Here is a 15,514-nt window from a genome sequence, read left to right as displayed (position 1 = left end):
TGGACAACTTGGATGAAATGGACAAATTCTTAGAAAAGTATAACTTTCCAAAACTGAACCAGGAAGAAATAGAAGATCTTAACAGAACCATCACAAGCAAGGAAATCGAAACTGTAATCAAAAATCTTCCAGCAAACAAAAGCCCAGGACCAGATGGCTTCACAGCTGAATTCTACCAAAATTTAGAGAAGAGCTAACACCTATCTTACTCAAACTCTTCCAGAAAATTGCAGAAGAAGGTAAACTTCCAAACTCATTCTATGAGGCCACCATCACCCTAATTCCAAAACCAGACAAAGATGCCACAAAAAAAGAAAACTACAGGCCAATATCACTGATGAACATAGATGCAAAAATCCTTAACAAAATTCTAGCAAACAGAATCCAACAACATATTAAAAAAAATCATACACCATGACCAAGTGGGCTTTATCCCAGGAATGCAAGGATTCTTTAATATCCGCAAGTCAATCAATGTAATACACCACATTAACAAATTGAAAGATAAAAACCATATGATTATCTCAATAGATGCAGAGAAAGCCTTTGACAAAATTCAGCACTCATTTATGATTAAAACTCTCCAGAAAGCAGGAATAGAGGGAACATACCTCAACATAATAAAAGCTATATATGACAAACCCACAGCAAGCATCACCCTCAATGGTGAAAAATTGAAAGCATTTCCCCTGAAATCAGGAACAAGACAAGGGTGCCCACTCTCACCACTACTATTCAACATAGTCTTGGAAGTTTTGGCCACAGCAATCAGAGCAGAAAAAGAAGTAAAAGGAATCCAGATAGGAAAAGAAGAAGTGAAACTCTCGCTGTTTGCAGACGACATGATCCTCTACATAGAAAACCCTAAAGACTCTTCCAGAAAATTACTAGAGCTAATCAATGAATATAGTAAAGTTGCAGGATATAAAATTAACACACAGAAATCCCTTGCATTCCTATATACTAACAATGAAAAAACAGAAAGAGAAATTAAGGAAACAATACCATTCACCATTGCAACAAAAAGAATAAAATACTTAGGAGTATATCTACCTAAAGAAACAAAAGACCTGTACATAGAAAACTATAAAACACTGATGAAAGAAATCAAAGAGGACACAAACAGATGGAGAAACATACCATGTTCATGGATTGGAAGAATTAATATTGTCAAAATGGCTATTCTACCCAAAGCAATCTATAGATTCAATGCAATCCCTATCAAGCTACCAACGGTATTTTTCACAGAACTAGAACAAATAATTTCACAATTTGTATGGAAAAACAAAAAACCTCGAATAGCCAAAGTAATCTTGAGAAAGAAGAATGGAACTGGAGGAATCAACCTGCCTGACTTCAGACTCTACTACAAAGCCACAGTCATCAAGACAGTATGGTACTGGCACAAAGACAGAAATATAGATCAATGGAACAGAATAGAAAGCTCAGAGATAAATCCACGAACCTATGGATACCTTATCTTTGACAAAGGAGGCAAGGATATACAATGGAAAAAAGACAACCTCTTTAACAAGTGGTGCTGGGAAAACTGGTCAACTACTTGTAAAAGAATGAAACTAGATCACTTTCTAACACCATACACAAAAATAAACTCAAAATGGATTAAAGATCTAAATGTAAGACCAGAAACTATAAAACTCCTAGAGGAGAACATAGGCAAAACACTCTCCGACATAAATCTCAGCAAGATCCTATATGATCCACCTCCCAGAATATTGGAAATAAAAGCAAAACTAAACAAATGGGACCTAATGAAACTTAAAAGCTTCTGCACTACAAAGGAAACTATAAGCAAGATGAAAAGACAGCCCTCAGATTGGGAGAAAATAATAGCAAATGAAGAAACAGACAAAGGATTAATCTCAAAAATATACAAGCAACTCCTGAAGCTCAATTCCAGAAAAATAAATGACCCAATCAAAAAGTGGGCCAAAGAACTAAACAGACATTTCTCCAAAGAAGACATACAGATGGCTAACAAACATATGAAAAGATGCTCAACATCACTCATTATCAGAGAAATGCAAATCAAAACCACAATGAGGTACCATTACACGCCAGTCAGGATGGCTGCTATCCAAAAGTCTACAAGCAATAAATGCTGGAGAGGGTGTGGAGAAAAGGGAACCCTCTTACACTGTTGGTGGGAATGCAAGCTAGTACAGCCACTATAGAAAACAGTGTGGAGATTTCTTTAAAAACTGGAAATAGAACTGCCATATGACCCAGCAATACCACTCTTGGGCATACACACTGAGGAAACCAGATCTGAAAGAGACACGTGCACCCCAATGTTCATCGCAGCACTGTTTATAATAGCCAGGACATGGAAGCAACCTAGATGCCCATCAGCAGATGAATGGATAAGGAAGCTGTGGTACATATACACCATGGAATATTACTCAGCCGTTAAAAAGAATGCATTTGAATCAGTTCTAATGAGATGGACGAAACTGGAGCCCATTATACAGAGTGAAGTAAGCCAGAAAGATAAAGAACATTACAGCATACTAACACATATATATGGAATTTAGAAAGATGGTAATGATAACCCTATATGCAAAACAGAGAAAGAGACACAGAAGTACAGAACAGACTTTTGAACTCTGTGGGAGAAGGTGAGGGTGGGATGTTTCATAAGAACAGCATGTATATTATCTATGGTGAAACAGATCACTAGCCCAGGTGAGATGCATGAGACGAGTGCTCAGGCGTGGTGCACTGGGAGGACCCAGAGGAGTCGGGTGGAGAGGGAGGTGGGAGGGGTGATCGGGATGGGGAATACGTGTAACTCTATGGCTGATTCGTGTTAATGTATGACAAAACCCACTGAAATGTTGTGAAGTAATTGGCCTCCAACTAATAAAATAAAATTTAAAAAAAAAAAAAGAAAGATGGCTTGATGAGACGTTGACAGTCCAGCTCTAATACGGCCCGCCAAGCTGGAGGTTCCGGCACCCAGCGGGGGCTGTGACTGCAGACCTGAAGCCCCCCTCCAGCACCCGCTTCCTAGCCCAGAGTGTGTGATGGGCTGGAAATGATCCTTCCCACATCATCTGTGCAGAAACCTGTTTCTCTTTGCTGCCAGCAGAGTTAATTGCTGAGTTAATTGGCAATGTGTTGTTAGGTGAAAAAGAGCAAGTTACAAAACCATATTTCAAGTTTGACATTCTTGAGGGAAGGGAAATATATATGTGTCTGTGAGAATGTGTGTGTGTGTGTGTGTGTGTGTGTGTGTGTGTGTGTTGCAGGAGTGTCTATGTGAATATAAATGGTCATAAGAAACAAGAACAGAGCAGGGGTTCTCACGAGGGGCAATTTCATCCCCCAGGGGACATTTGATAATGTCTGGAGACGTTTTGGTTGTCATTCTGGGGGGAGGGGTGCCACTGACTTCTAGTGAGTAGGGCCCAGGGATGGCTAAACATCCCGCAGTGCACAGACAGGCCCACAACAGAGATGTCAATAGTACCAAGGCTGGGGGAGCCTGAGATGGAGCAGTGGTTCTCAAAGTGGGATCCTCGGAACTGGCAGGATCACCTGGGAACTCTTGAGAAATGTAGATTCTTGGCCCCACTCCCCAGACCTCCTGAAGCAAACAATCTGGGGTGGGCTCAGGCCATCTGCGTCTTCACAAGCCCTCCTAGTGATGCTAGCACACTCTCCGGCTTAAGAACCACTGGCCTTAGAAGATATATGTTTTATCTCTGGATGACGGGACACTTTCTCTTTCTCTGTCTTTTCCAAAATCTCTATATTTAGGTAGGCATTGCCTTTGTGACCAGGCAAACTATAATCTAAGGTCTTAATTAATCAGTGATGCTAAGTCTTTCTTGTCAGGGGAGAAAAGGTCTGGGGGTTCCAGGAAGTGAAAGTGAAAGTGTTAGTTGCCCAGTCATATCCGCCTGTTTGCAATCCCATGGACTGTAGCCTGCCAGGCTCCTCTGTCCATAGAATTCTCCAGGCAAGAATACTGGAGTAGGTGGCCATTTCCTTCTCCAGGAGATCTTTCCAACCCAGAGATCAAATCCTGAGTCTCCTGCATTGCAGGCAGATTCTTTATTGTCTGAGCCACCAGGGAAGCCAAGATCAGATAGTAAATCCTGGCCCAGTTTAATAAATAGACTGTGACACCTTGAATGAGCAGGTGCCCCAAGCCTCAGCTTCCTCATCTGGAAAATGGGTGTGAGATGATCGCTCTCTCTCAAGTCTGTTGCAGGGAATGAGATAGAATATCTCAGGCAAAAGCACCCAGAATTGTTCCAGGTTCATGGGAGGTGACCAGCAATTTCCTGTCCCTGCCGAGGTATGAACAGCAGGAGGCTAAGGACAGGAGGGGTCCCTGAAGAAGAGGAGGGCAGCCCCGACACCCCCTCTTTGGAGGCAGGGTCTGTAAATGGAGGTAAGCAGGGTTTTGTTCTGTATTTCTGGCTCCCAAGTCCAGGGAGGGAACCAGGCATTAGCTGTCTTACCTCTGTGGGACACTGATTGGACCAAAGCTGAAGTTACCTGCAAACAGTTTCTTTCTGTAAAAGTCTAAACACACGGGAATTATCTGGGAGTCCTGGGGGGGTGGGGGCAGAAGCAAAGATCCCCAGAGCTGGGGAAGGGAGCATCCCCAGGTCCTCTGAGAAGCGGGCTCCCAGAGGCCCTGACTCCCAGAACCCAAGAAAAGGGGTGGCTGTGGTGTCCCCAGAGAGCCTAGACCCTGACCCCAAGGAGACACAGAAATACAGGACTCCAGGAGACCACTGAGCATGGCAAAATGCATCTCCATGGTGACCGTATAGCCCAGAGACTGGTCCTGAAAGCTGTGAGCTGTGCAAAGTCCCTGTGGCAGGGTTTGGAGAGGAGGAGTCATTGAGGACTGGGACTGCATTCGCTCCCACCCCAGGCCGACTTCACCGGATGTAAAGAAAGGCCTGACAGAGTGACACCAACTTAAGTTTGTGACGTCCGATTCTTCCTGGTCACCGCACACTCCATCCTCTGATGTGGGTGTTAAGGGGGTTTCTCCAGGGCAGGCGTCTTCTCCAGAGTCCGGTTCCCGCAGTTCGGGTGGGTTTTCCCCAGCCCCACTTTCACAACACATGGCAGCCAGCAGCCTCCAGTGGCCATCAGCTTTGGCTGGCACCGACCCCGGGGGGGTTCTGTGGATGTGACACTCCCTGTGAGCCGCTTCCCAAAGCCCCCGAGAGAGCTTGTGTGGGATGCTTAGTCGCTCAGTCGTGTCTGACTCTTTCTGACTCCGTGAACTGAAGCCCACCAGACTCCTCTGTCCATGGGGATTCTCCAGGCAAGGATACTGGAGTGGGTGGCCATGCCCTTCTCCAGGGGATCTTCCCAACCCAGGGATCGAACCCAGATCTCCCGCACTGAGGCGGATTCTTTACTGTCTGAGCCAGCAGAGAGCATAATTTCAGCAAATTCCGAGGTGGGTTTCCAGCGAGTCCCACTGGTGTGACACCACAGCAACTTCTCTGCCGGGCAGTGCCTCTCCAACAAGGCCCAGACCTCGGTCCTCAGTTGGGGTAGGGGGAGGTGGGTCTTCCTCCTCGGGTACCCAAGCCCCTCTGAGGGAGGAATCCTTGTGCCCACTTGACAGATGACAGAGCAAGACTAAAGAGGCAGCTGACCCCCCCAAGGCCGTACATGGGGCAGGCCCATGCCTGAACGCATAATCCTCAGGCCGTACAGTCTCCAGCCTCAAGGAGGTGATGCTTCGCACTCAGCTCCTCCCACATGACCCTCTGAAGCCCCTCACCCGGCAGCACCACCCAGGAGACTCCCAGTGCCCCCAGCCCCTCCCAAGAAGGCCTCATGTGCAGGGACGTGAAGACGAGTGAAAAGAGCTCCAGAGCAGCCCACACCACAGAGGGTGCTTCCCAGAAGAGGAGAACCAGCAAGGGGGCAGAGGTCTGCACGCCAGAAGACAGCTATCTTCCATTTGCAACAGGGGACAAGGACTGGGAAGGTCATGGAAGCAGCAGAAATTTCCAGGAAGCCAGCATAGGCAACCCAAGGAGAGACGACCCGCAGCAGGCCCAGGATCCCTACTGAGGGCGGAGACCACGTTGTCCTACAGTGAACCAGGCCACGCAGGGACAGAAACCTCCCTGGGCCACCCCGGACCCCTCCGTCCTCACCCAAGAGCCGGACGGTGTGGCCCCTGTGGTTGAGGATGTCCCTCCCACGGCCTCGGGAGCCGGGTAGTGCTCGCGACACCACTTCAGCGGTCACATGTGCTTCTGGTGATGAGGACATCGTGTTTGGGGACATTGAGCTGGATGCTCTCGGGTACTATTGTAGAGCCCCTGAAGTCTGTCCAGCACTGAGGAAGCTGTCAAGGATGCAGGCCCGGCCCCACCACCTAGCGCTTACTTGTGTGACCGCGCTCAGGCTGGGCCCACCGCTGCAGCGCCCTCCTCCCCTCCCACCCCACGCACGCTAGAACCTGTCTGAGCCGCGGTCAGAACTCGGGCACCGCCCCGGGTTGTGTCACAAGCGGACCCTTTATACACATTAATGATCAACTGAAAAAATCCAGATACACGCAGTTAGAGACGAATAGGAAGTTTACGCCCATCACCAGACCCGCTCCCAGCAGGGGGGACCTTGACAAGGGCAGACGGTCTGGGACCAGTTCTACAGGTAGGCAGCAGGGGGCGCTTTGAGTGACCCTGGACAGGTGACCCGGCCTTGCGGGGCTTCCAGTCCTACTTCGGTAAAGGAGGGCGAAGACAGCGCCCCCTTCAGGGAGTTCTTGGGAGGGTTTGTGAGATTACGTGCCTGCTGCTAAGCTTGGCGAGCTTCAGCCCATAGGCTCGCGAAGGGTCGGACGTGCTGAACCCACTGAGCACGCACAACACAGCTCTGAGCCCACGAGGGAAGCACGGGTGACATCGTGACTCTTGGCAGCTCTTGCAAAGAGACCACCTCACCACCGGTGATCACCAGTCACCAGACACCGCATCATTGCTCTTTTTGTTTTCTCCTGGTGGATTCGAGACTCAGGCCTCCCATCCCCCCACTTCTGAACCAGGCTGGGCCCTCAGTCTCGAATCCTCATAGATGAAGTCCCAGGGTGGACTCTGAGCAGAGACACCCTTGTGCCCCGAGCCCCAGGAAAGACAACTTTTCATGTACCCCTCACCCTAAACTAGGCTCTCCCCATGGCCTGGGGAGATCTGGAGGTAAGGAGGGAGCTTTGAGAAGAAACGGGGGGTTTATGAGAGGCAGCCAGGACACAGGGGAGGGAGCAGCCCCCCAAAGGCTCTCCAAGCCTCATCTCCTCTCCTCGGGATCCATTTTGATGCTGTGCAAGTGTCTGAGCTGGCTTGGACGGTGACAGCATCTGGCTTTTAGCAGGACAAAGAAGTAACAATGCTCAGAGGAACTGATGGTTACCTTGTGGTTTCCTTGGAAACCGAGCCCCCTGCTCACCTTCCCTCGGCTTCTTCTTCCCCCTCTGCTGCCTTGATCTGGACCATGAATTCAAGAAGGGTCAGGTGGCTGCTTTTTTAAAAGGCGACCTTCCACCAATCAAGAGAAAAGAACCCCACGATTCCCCTGTCTTTCATGTAGGCTCCATACTTCAGGGTCACCAAGGAACCCTAGTTGCTGAAGGAAAGAATTCCTGCAAATAAATGTGGGACAAATGTTAGAATTAGGAAAGCACTGTTTCATAACTTCCAATAAAATGCTGGATTCAGGCAGTAATCATCAATAGTTAAAACATTTTGAGGATAAGTCAGTGGGTGTTCCAGTCAATAACAATCCATCCAAAGCACTGTGGCTGACAACAGCCATTTCATAGGCTCTCTCACGGTCATAGTGGGTCCAGCAGTGCAGGGCTCACTCAGGGTCTCGCAGACATTTGGGGTCAGATGGCAGCAGGAACTGGAGTCATCTAGTCATCATCTCTATCTATCTTATGGTCTGATGCCTCAGCTGAGATAATGCTGCCAAAATCCTGGTGCTCTGTGCCAATGCCGAAAAGAAATACAGAGACGAGAGTTTTGGAAGAGAGAGAAATAAAGAAATAAAGAGTAGCTTTATAGCTTTGCCAGGCAAAGAGGGAACACAGCAGGCTATCACCTCAGAAACTGTGCCCCCATGGAGGAGGCAGGGAGGAGTTTACAGTGTCCAAGGAGCAGGGTGTGACCAGTTCATGGACAATTTTCAGATTGGTTGGCATCAGTGTGAAGTTTCAAGCATCATCAACTTTCTGGTTTCAACCAGTCTAGGGTCTTGTTCTTGTGGTCAGCAGTTGTCACCTGGAGGGGGTATGCTTCCTGTAAAAACAACTTAGGTATGTGTGTCAGGCCTTTATCTATATCTTTCAGGGAACTGTGAATTCAGTGATTGTGCCATGTGGCAGATTTATAAGTCTAAAGTTGTTACCAGTTCCCCAGACCAACAGCTATTCTTTGTTTCTATGCCTTCACATTTTCCAGTCATTAACTCTTGAAACAGTATTCTACTTCAAAAGACAAGGACACAGGGGCTAGTACATGGTTCCAAAGACAAGAACAGTGGGGGCTGGTGGGGCATCCCTCTCGTCCACGTGGCTTGGGCTTCCTCCCAGCATCGCAGACTCAGGGCAGCCAAGCTTCTTGCATGGCAGCCGGCTGCCCCCAGAGTGAGGTTCTGAATGACTAAGGGGGAAGCCCCGAGACTTCCTCGGAAATCACAGTGTCACTCTCATCGCATGCTAGGGTCGATGACAAGGCTTAGAGCCAGCAAGATATGAGGACTACAAAAAGATGTGAACACTTTGGCTCAGTTGGGTGGGGGAGCGTCGTTGGAGACTAGCTGCCAAATGAGGAGCTTTACCATGGAGGGGACGACTGTCCCCCTCAGAACCCACGAATCATTTTTAGCATCACTGAAAGGGACAGGCTGATATTCGTGCCTCCTGACGTGGGGCAGTGGACGCCCCAGCCCCACCATGGAGTGTTGGTTGAGCCCAATTCTAATTGAGACCTTATTTCCCAGAAAATGCAGGGGTTAAGAGGTAGCAATACCGTGAGGGGGCAAAGGGGGATTCGGGACGTGGAGCAATCCTCACAGATTGATTTGTAGACTAGGTTTCTACAGTAAGTCAACAGCATTAAATTAAAAGAGAGAAGGAATGGAACCAGCCCTAGAATGGAAAGAGTTTAAGAATCTTAGGGGCTTCACGAGTGGCTCAGTGGTAAAGAATCTGCCTGCCAATGCAGGAGACACGGGTTTGATCCCTGATCCGGGAAGATCCCGCTGTGGGATGCCTTGGAGCAACTGAGCTCCTACGTCACAACTATTGAGCATGTGCTGTAGGGCCGGGAGCCACAACCACTGAAGCCCGCACCCGCTACAGCCCATGCTACACAACAAGAGAAACCACTGCGATGAGAAGTCCACTCACCGCAACTGGGGAAAAGCAGCAATGAAGACCCAGCACAGCCAAAAGCAAACAAATAAATAAAATCTTTTTTTTTAAGAACCAGAAAGACAAAACCCTGCATACAGGGCTCTTCTGGATCCAGAATCCAAACAGGCCAACCATAATATAAATAGACGCTTTTGAGGCAAGCAGGGAAATTTGATTATAGACTGGGTATTGAATGATGCCAAAGGGTTGTTATTCCTTTTGTTAGGTATGATCATGGTTTTGTGGTTATATAAGAATGTATGTGTCTATGTGTGTTAGAAAAATACATAGAAATGAAATCACATTATGACTGAGATTTTATTTTAAGTACTTCAACAGAAAGAAAGAGAGAGGAGTAAGCAAATGAAGTAAATGTGGCAAAAGCTTGCTAATGAGCCACTCTAGCTGGGGATGGGCATATGGGGCTTTATTGTACTATGCTTTCCACTTGTGTGTACGTTGGAAATAGCTCAGAATAAAAAGGAAAGTTTAAAGGGGAGCCATTGAGAGGGAGCCTTTTATCCCCGCTGCTCCTGACAGCGCGGCCTCTCACTGAAATCATTTGTCACAGTAAAAGCTCGGCTGCCCAGACCTCGTCCGGAACACAGGCAGCCTTTCAAAGTCACCTTTCGCAGAGCCAGAGGCCGAGTTTCCGAGCTCCTGCCTTCGCCCCTCCTATTGTTCAAGGAGGCTCTGCTCAGCCGGATGGCAGGTTTTACCTCCTAAGGAACAGCAGGGTCCCCCGAGCACGGCCTGTCCCCAGCCTTCTGTCCCCATTGCGGGGACTGGGGGGCGGGGAGTGACATGGGCATTGCATGGATCCTGCAGGCCCCACGCAGCATCAGGGAGGAAGGTCAGACACTTGGCACGTGCAAACTCACGTGTGCACGCCCTTCCCAACACACACGACCAGGACGGCGTGGGGCCGGGGGAGACACTCAGTGGGAGCTCACTAGAGGTGTCCAGTCCTCCTTCAGGCTGGGTGATGCTTCTTCCTCTGTTAAAAGAGGGGTATGGACTTCCCTGGCGGCCCCGTGGATAAGAATCCGCCTGCCGATAACAGGAGACACAGGTTCGATCCCTGATCTGGGAGGATCCCACCTGCCATGGGGCATCTAAGCCCGTGAGCCACAGCTGCTAAGCCTGAGTTCTAGGGCCCTCACACCACAACTACGGAGCCCACACACTCAAAGTGCTGAAGCCTGTGCAGCCTAGAGCCTGTGCTCCGAAACAAGAGAAGCCATTGCAACGAGAAGCCCACGCATCACAAGCAAGAGTAGCCCCTGCTCGCTGAAAAAACAAGAGAAAGCCAGCAAGTGGTCATGAAAACTCAGATGACATAGACAAACTCCTATAAAGACACCCACTACCAAAACTAACTCAAGAAGAAATAGCAAACCTAAATACACATATAACACGTAAAGACATGGAATCAGAAAACTATCCTCAGACTTCTCTGGTGGTTCAGTGGTAAAGAATTCACCTGCCACTGAAGGGAACACGGGTTCGATCCCTGGTCCGGGAAGATCCCACTTGCTGCAGAGTAGCTAAGCCTTCGCGCCACCACTACTGAGCCTGTGCTCTGGAGCCTGGGAGCAGCAGCTACTGAAGTCCACACGCCCTAGAGACCGTCTCTGTAACGAGAAAAGCCACGGCAATGAGAAGCCTGTGCACCACAACTGGATAAAGAAAAGCCAGTGCAGCAAAAAAACCCAGCACAGTCAAAAATAAATAAATTTTTTTTAATTCAACAAAGTAGGAATAAAAGGGAATTCTCAGAACTGAACAAAAGGTATCTAGAAAAGTCTCTCAGCAAACATCATACTCACTGTTGAGAGATTGGAGGCTTTTTCATAAGATCAGAAACAAGACAAGGGGGTCTGCTCTCACCACTTCCATTCAATGTTACTGGAGTTCTAGCTAGGACAATTGGCAAGAAAATTAAACAAAAGGTATTTATACTGCAGAGAAAGAAAACTAATTCTATTTGATGATGACATGACCTTGTATATAAAAAATCCTAAGAAATCCACTAAAAAGCTATTAAAACCAACAAACAAGTTCAGCAAAGTTGCAGAATACATAATCACCAACAAAAATCAAATAGTACTTCTATACATTGTCAGTTAACAATTCAAAAGTGAAACTTAACACAAGAATTTAGAATAGCATCAAGCAGAATAAAATACTTCATAATAAATTTAGGAAAGGAAGCATAAAACATATATTCTGAAAACTACAAAATATTACTGAAAGAAATTAAAGAACTAAGTAAACGGAAAGACACTATGCTCATGGATTGGAAGGTTTAACACTGTTAAAATGAAAATACTCTCCAAGTTGACCTACAGATTCAATGCAATCTCTATCAAATCCCAACATGTATATTTGCAAAAGTCAATAAGTTGATTTTAAAATTCCTATGGAAACTTAAGGGACTCAGAATAGCCAAAACAACTCTCAGAAAGAAGAAAAAAATTAGAGAACTCACACTTCTCGGTGTCAAAACTCACTGTAAAGTAACAGTAATCAGGATAGTGTACTGTCATAAGGATAGACTTAAGCTCAGTGGAACAGAATTGAGAGTCCAGAAATAACTGGCCAGTTGATTTTCAACAAGGATGTCAGTACAATTCAGTAAGAAAAAAAAATCGTTGTTTCAACAGATGGTGCTGGGACCACTGGATATCCACATGCAAAAGAATTACATCATATACGAAAGTTTACTCAAGATGGATCAGAGACCTAAATGTGAGCACTAAAACTATTAAACACTTAGAAGAAAACACATAGTCTCTCATAACATTTTAAAAAGAATTTTGTTTACTTATTTCTCGGCTATGCTCAGGCTTCATTGCGGCTTAGGCTTCTCCCTAGTTGCAGAGAGCGGGGGCTGCTCGCTGGTTTCGGCGCATGGGCTTCTCCTCGCAGTGGCTTCTCTTGTTGCGGTGTGCAGGCTCTAGGGCGTGTGGACTTCAGCAGTTGCAGCTTTCAGGTTCTAGAGCACAGGCTCAATAGCTGTGGTGCACAGGCTTAGTTGCTTGCTCCATGGCATGTTGGGGTCTTCCTGGATTAGGGATCGAAACCACGTCTCCTGCATTGATTGGCAGGAGGATTCTTTACCACTGAGCCACCAGGGAAGCCCTCTGATAACATTTTCTAAAAAGAAGAAGAAGAAAACACAGGCATAAATCTTCATGACCCCGGGTTAGGCAATGATTTTTTGATATGACACAAAATTACAAACTACGAAAGAAAAAAAAGCAGACACATTAGACATAATCAAAATTAAAACCAATTGTGCTGCAGAGAATGCCATCTAAGAGGTAAAAAGACTGTCCACATAATAGAAGAAAATGTTTGCAGATCATATATTCCATGAAGGGCTGACCAGGATATATAAAGAACTCTTACAACTTAATAATAAAAAGACAAGTAACCCAATTAAAAAATGGGCAAAGGGGCTCAAAGTACATTTCTCCAAAGACTATATGCAAATGGCCAGCAAACATGAAAAAAATACTCTAGACATTATTAGCCATTAAGAAAACGCTACTAAAATCACCATGATACTATTTCACTCCCACTAGGAGGACTTATAAAAATAATAATAACAATAATAGTGCTGGCAAGGATGTGGAGAAATCGGAACCTTTGTACTCCGCTGGTAGATATGTAAAATGATGCAGCCAAGAAGAAAGTCTGGAAGTTTCTCAAGAGGTTAAACATAGAGTTACCGTGCGTGTGTGTGTGCCAAGTCACTTCAGTCATGTCCGATTCTTTGCAAGCCTATGGGCTGTAGCCTGCCAGGCTCCTCTGTCCATGGGATTCTCCAGGCAAGAAAACTGGAGTAGGTTGCCAGGCCCTGCTCCAGGGAATCTTCCCCACCCAGGGATCACATTTCTTGTGTCTCTTGCATTAAAGTAAAGTTGCTCAGTCGTGTCCGACTCTTTGCGACCCCATGAACTGTAGCCTACCAGGCTCCTCTGTCCATGGGATTTTCCAGGCAAGAGTACTGGAGTGGGTTGCCATTTCCTTCTCCATCCACTTGATGTTTTCAAGTGCTGATTTGTTATTTACCACTAGTATCACCTGGGAAGCTCATAGAGTTAGCATGTATGCATGTATGTGAAAGTCACTCAGTCATGTCCAACGCTTTGCGAGCCCATGGGCTATACAGTTCATGGAATTCTCCAAGCCAGAATACTGCAGTAGGTAGCCTTTCCCTTCTCCAGGGGATCTTCCCCACCCAGGGATCGCATTTCTTATGTCTCCTCTATTAGCAGGCATGTTATTTACCAGTAGCTCCACCTGGGAAGCTCACAGAGTTACCATATAATTCAGCAATATTTTTTCTCAGTATGCCCAAGAGAAATGAATACACCCACACTAATTAGCTTCCATTCAAAGGGAAGCATCATCCGACCTACCCAGACTCTAAGTTACAGCCTGACCTCAGGCCAAACCCTTCAATGGTCAGAGATCTAACAGGACTTAGAGCTGCAACAGGGAAGAGACTGGCAACTCCAAGAATGTTCCAGGTCTTTTATCCTTGGTTCCCAAAGGACAGCATCCATCCTTCGAGACACAACTCTTTGCTCAGGAGCCATTAACCTCACAGCCTCTTCCAGAAATGGATCTCTGTCTTCCTTCCGTCACCACAAAACCTGTCTATCTTCTCTACAATCTTTCCCTGTGCTTGGCGCTTGGTATCTGTTTTCCCATGTTCTCCTGCACTAACCCTGGGAGGTTAGTGCTTTTATAGATCCACACATCTTGCTCCAAAAGCCCTGAGGCCAAAAGGATTGCAGAAATCAGATTTCCTCAAATTTTAGAAAGGTAATATGAGGCATACACTGTGTATTATGAAACACCCTCAGGGGAGCCTGGGCAATGCCTTGTAATCAGACATATTAATATTTCCACAGTGAGATGTATGAATATTCACATTGAGTGAAATGAATAAAAGCTATAAATAGCCCTTCATCAGCTCAGATCACATTTTGCAGGGTCAAATTTCTAACCTGGTCTGTCTGCTTTGAAACCGCTGCCTTCATTCCCTGCAGTAACCACCTCCTAAACACACACACGCACACACACACACGTAAAACTTCCACCACATTGATTTCCTTTCTCCATCTTTCCATACAAAAGCCAGCCTTTGCTATATTCTGGGGCCCCAACCTATGTGTCCAGTCCTAGGGGACTGAAGAAATTTGATGCTTAGAGTCCATCAGATAATAAACAAATAAATGTATAACATAATGTCAGGTGGTGAAAAGGATCATGAAGAAAAATAAAACAGGATAAGCATATAAAGAGAAAATGGGGGTCTTCGGGTTCAATCCCTGGCCCAGAAAGATCCCACATGCCTCGAAGCAGATAAGCCCGGGCTCCACAACTACTGAGCCTGCTCTAGAGCCCACAAGCCTCAACTATGGAAGCCCACGCACTCTAGAGCCCGTGCTCTGCAACAAGAGATGCCACCGCAAAGAGGAGCCCAGGCACCACAAGTAGAGAGTAGTCCCTGCCCACCGCAACTCGAGAAAGCCTATGAGCGAGAACAAATTTTGCTGTTACCACTGAGACTGAGCAGGATGCTGTGGGGCTCCTGGGCTCCAGACCCTTCCTATGTCCCTTGGTTCTTGTTTGTAGGGAATAGACTTCAGCCTCCATGACCTTCCCTGAGATCCAAAAGGCAGGTTCGAACAGTCACTAATCAGGGAAGAGAGGGGACACAGAGACAAAGGATGAGCAGCCAAGAGGCAATTGTGCAGGGGACTTCCCTGGCAGCCCAGTGGTTAGGATTCCTCACTTGCAGTGCTGGGAGCATGGGTTCCATCCCTGATCGGGGAACTAAGACCCCACACGCGACAAAAACAACAGCACAGCCTTGGGACAGGGTCTTGGTTCCCCCACAAGGGATACACATAAGAGTATCTTTGAGTTCTTCTGCAGAACTAAAACCCCCAACAAACGGAAGATGTTAACTACTTGATATTAACTACTTTATTTTCTTGGGCTCCAAAATCACTGCAGATGGTGACTGCAGCCATGAAATTAAAAGATGCTTGCTTCTTG

Source organism: Muntiacus reevesi, chromosome 5, assembly GCF_963930625.1.
Source record: "Muntiacus reevesi chromosome 5, mMunRee1.1, whole genome shotgun sequence".
Classification (NCBI taxonomy): Eukaryota; Metazoa; Chordata; class Mammalia; order Artiodactyla; family Cervidae; genus Muntiacus; species Muntiacus reevesi.
Note: the sequence above shows the minus strand (reverse complement) of the source record.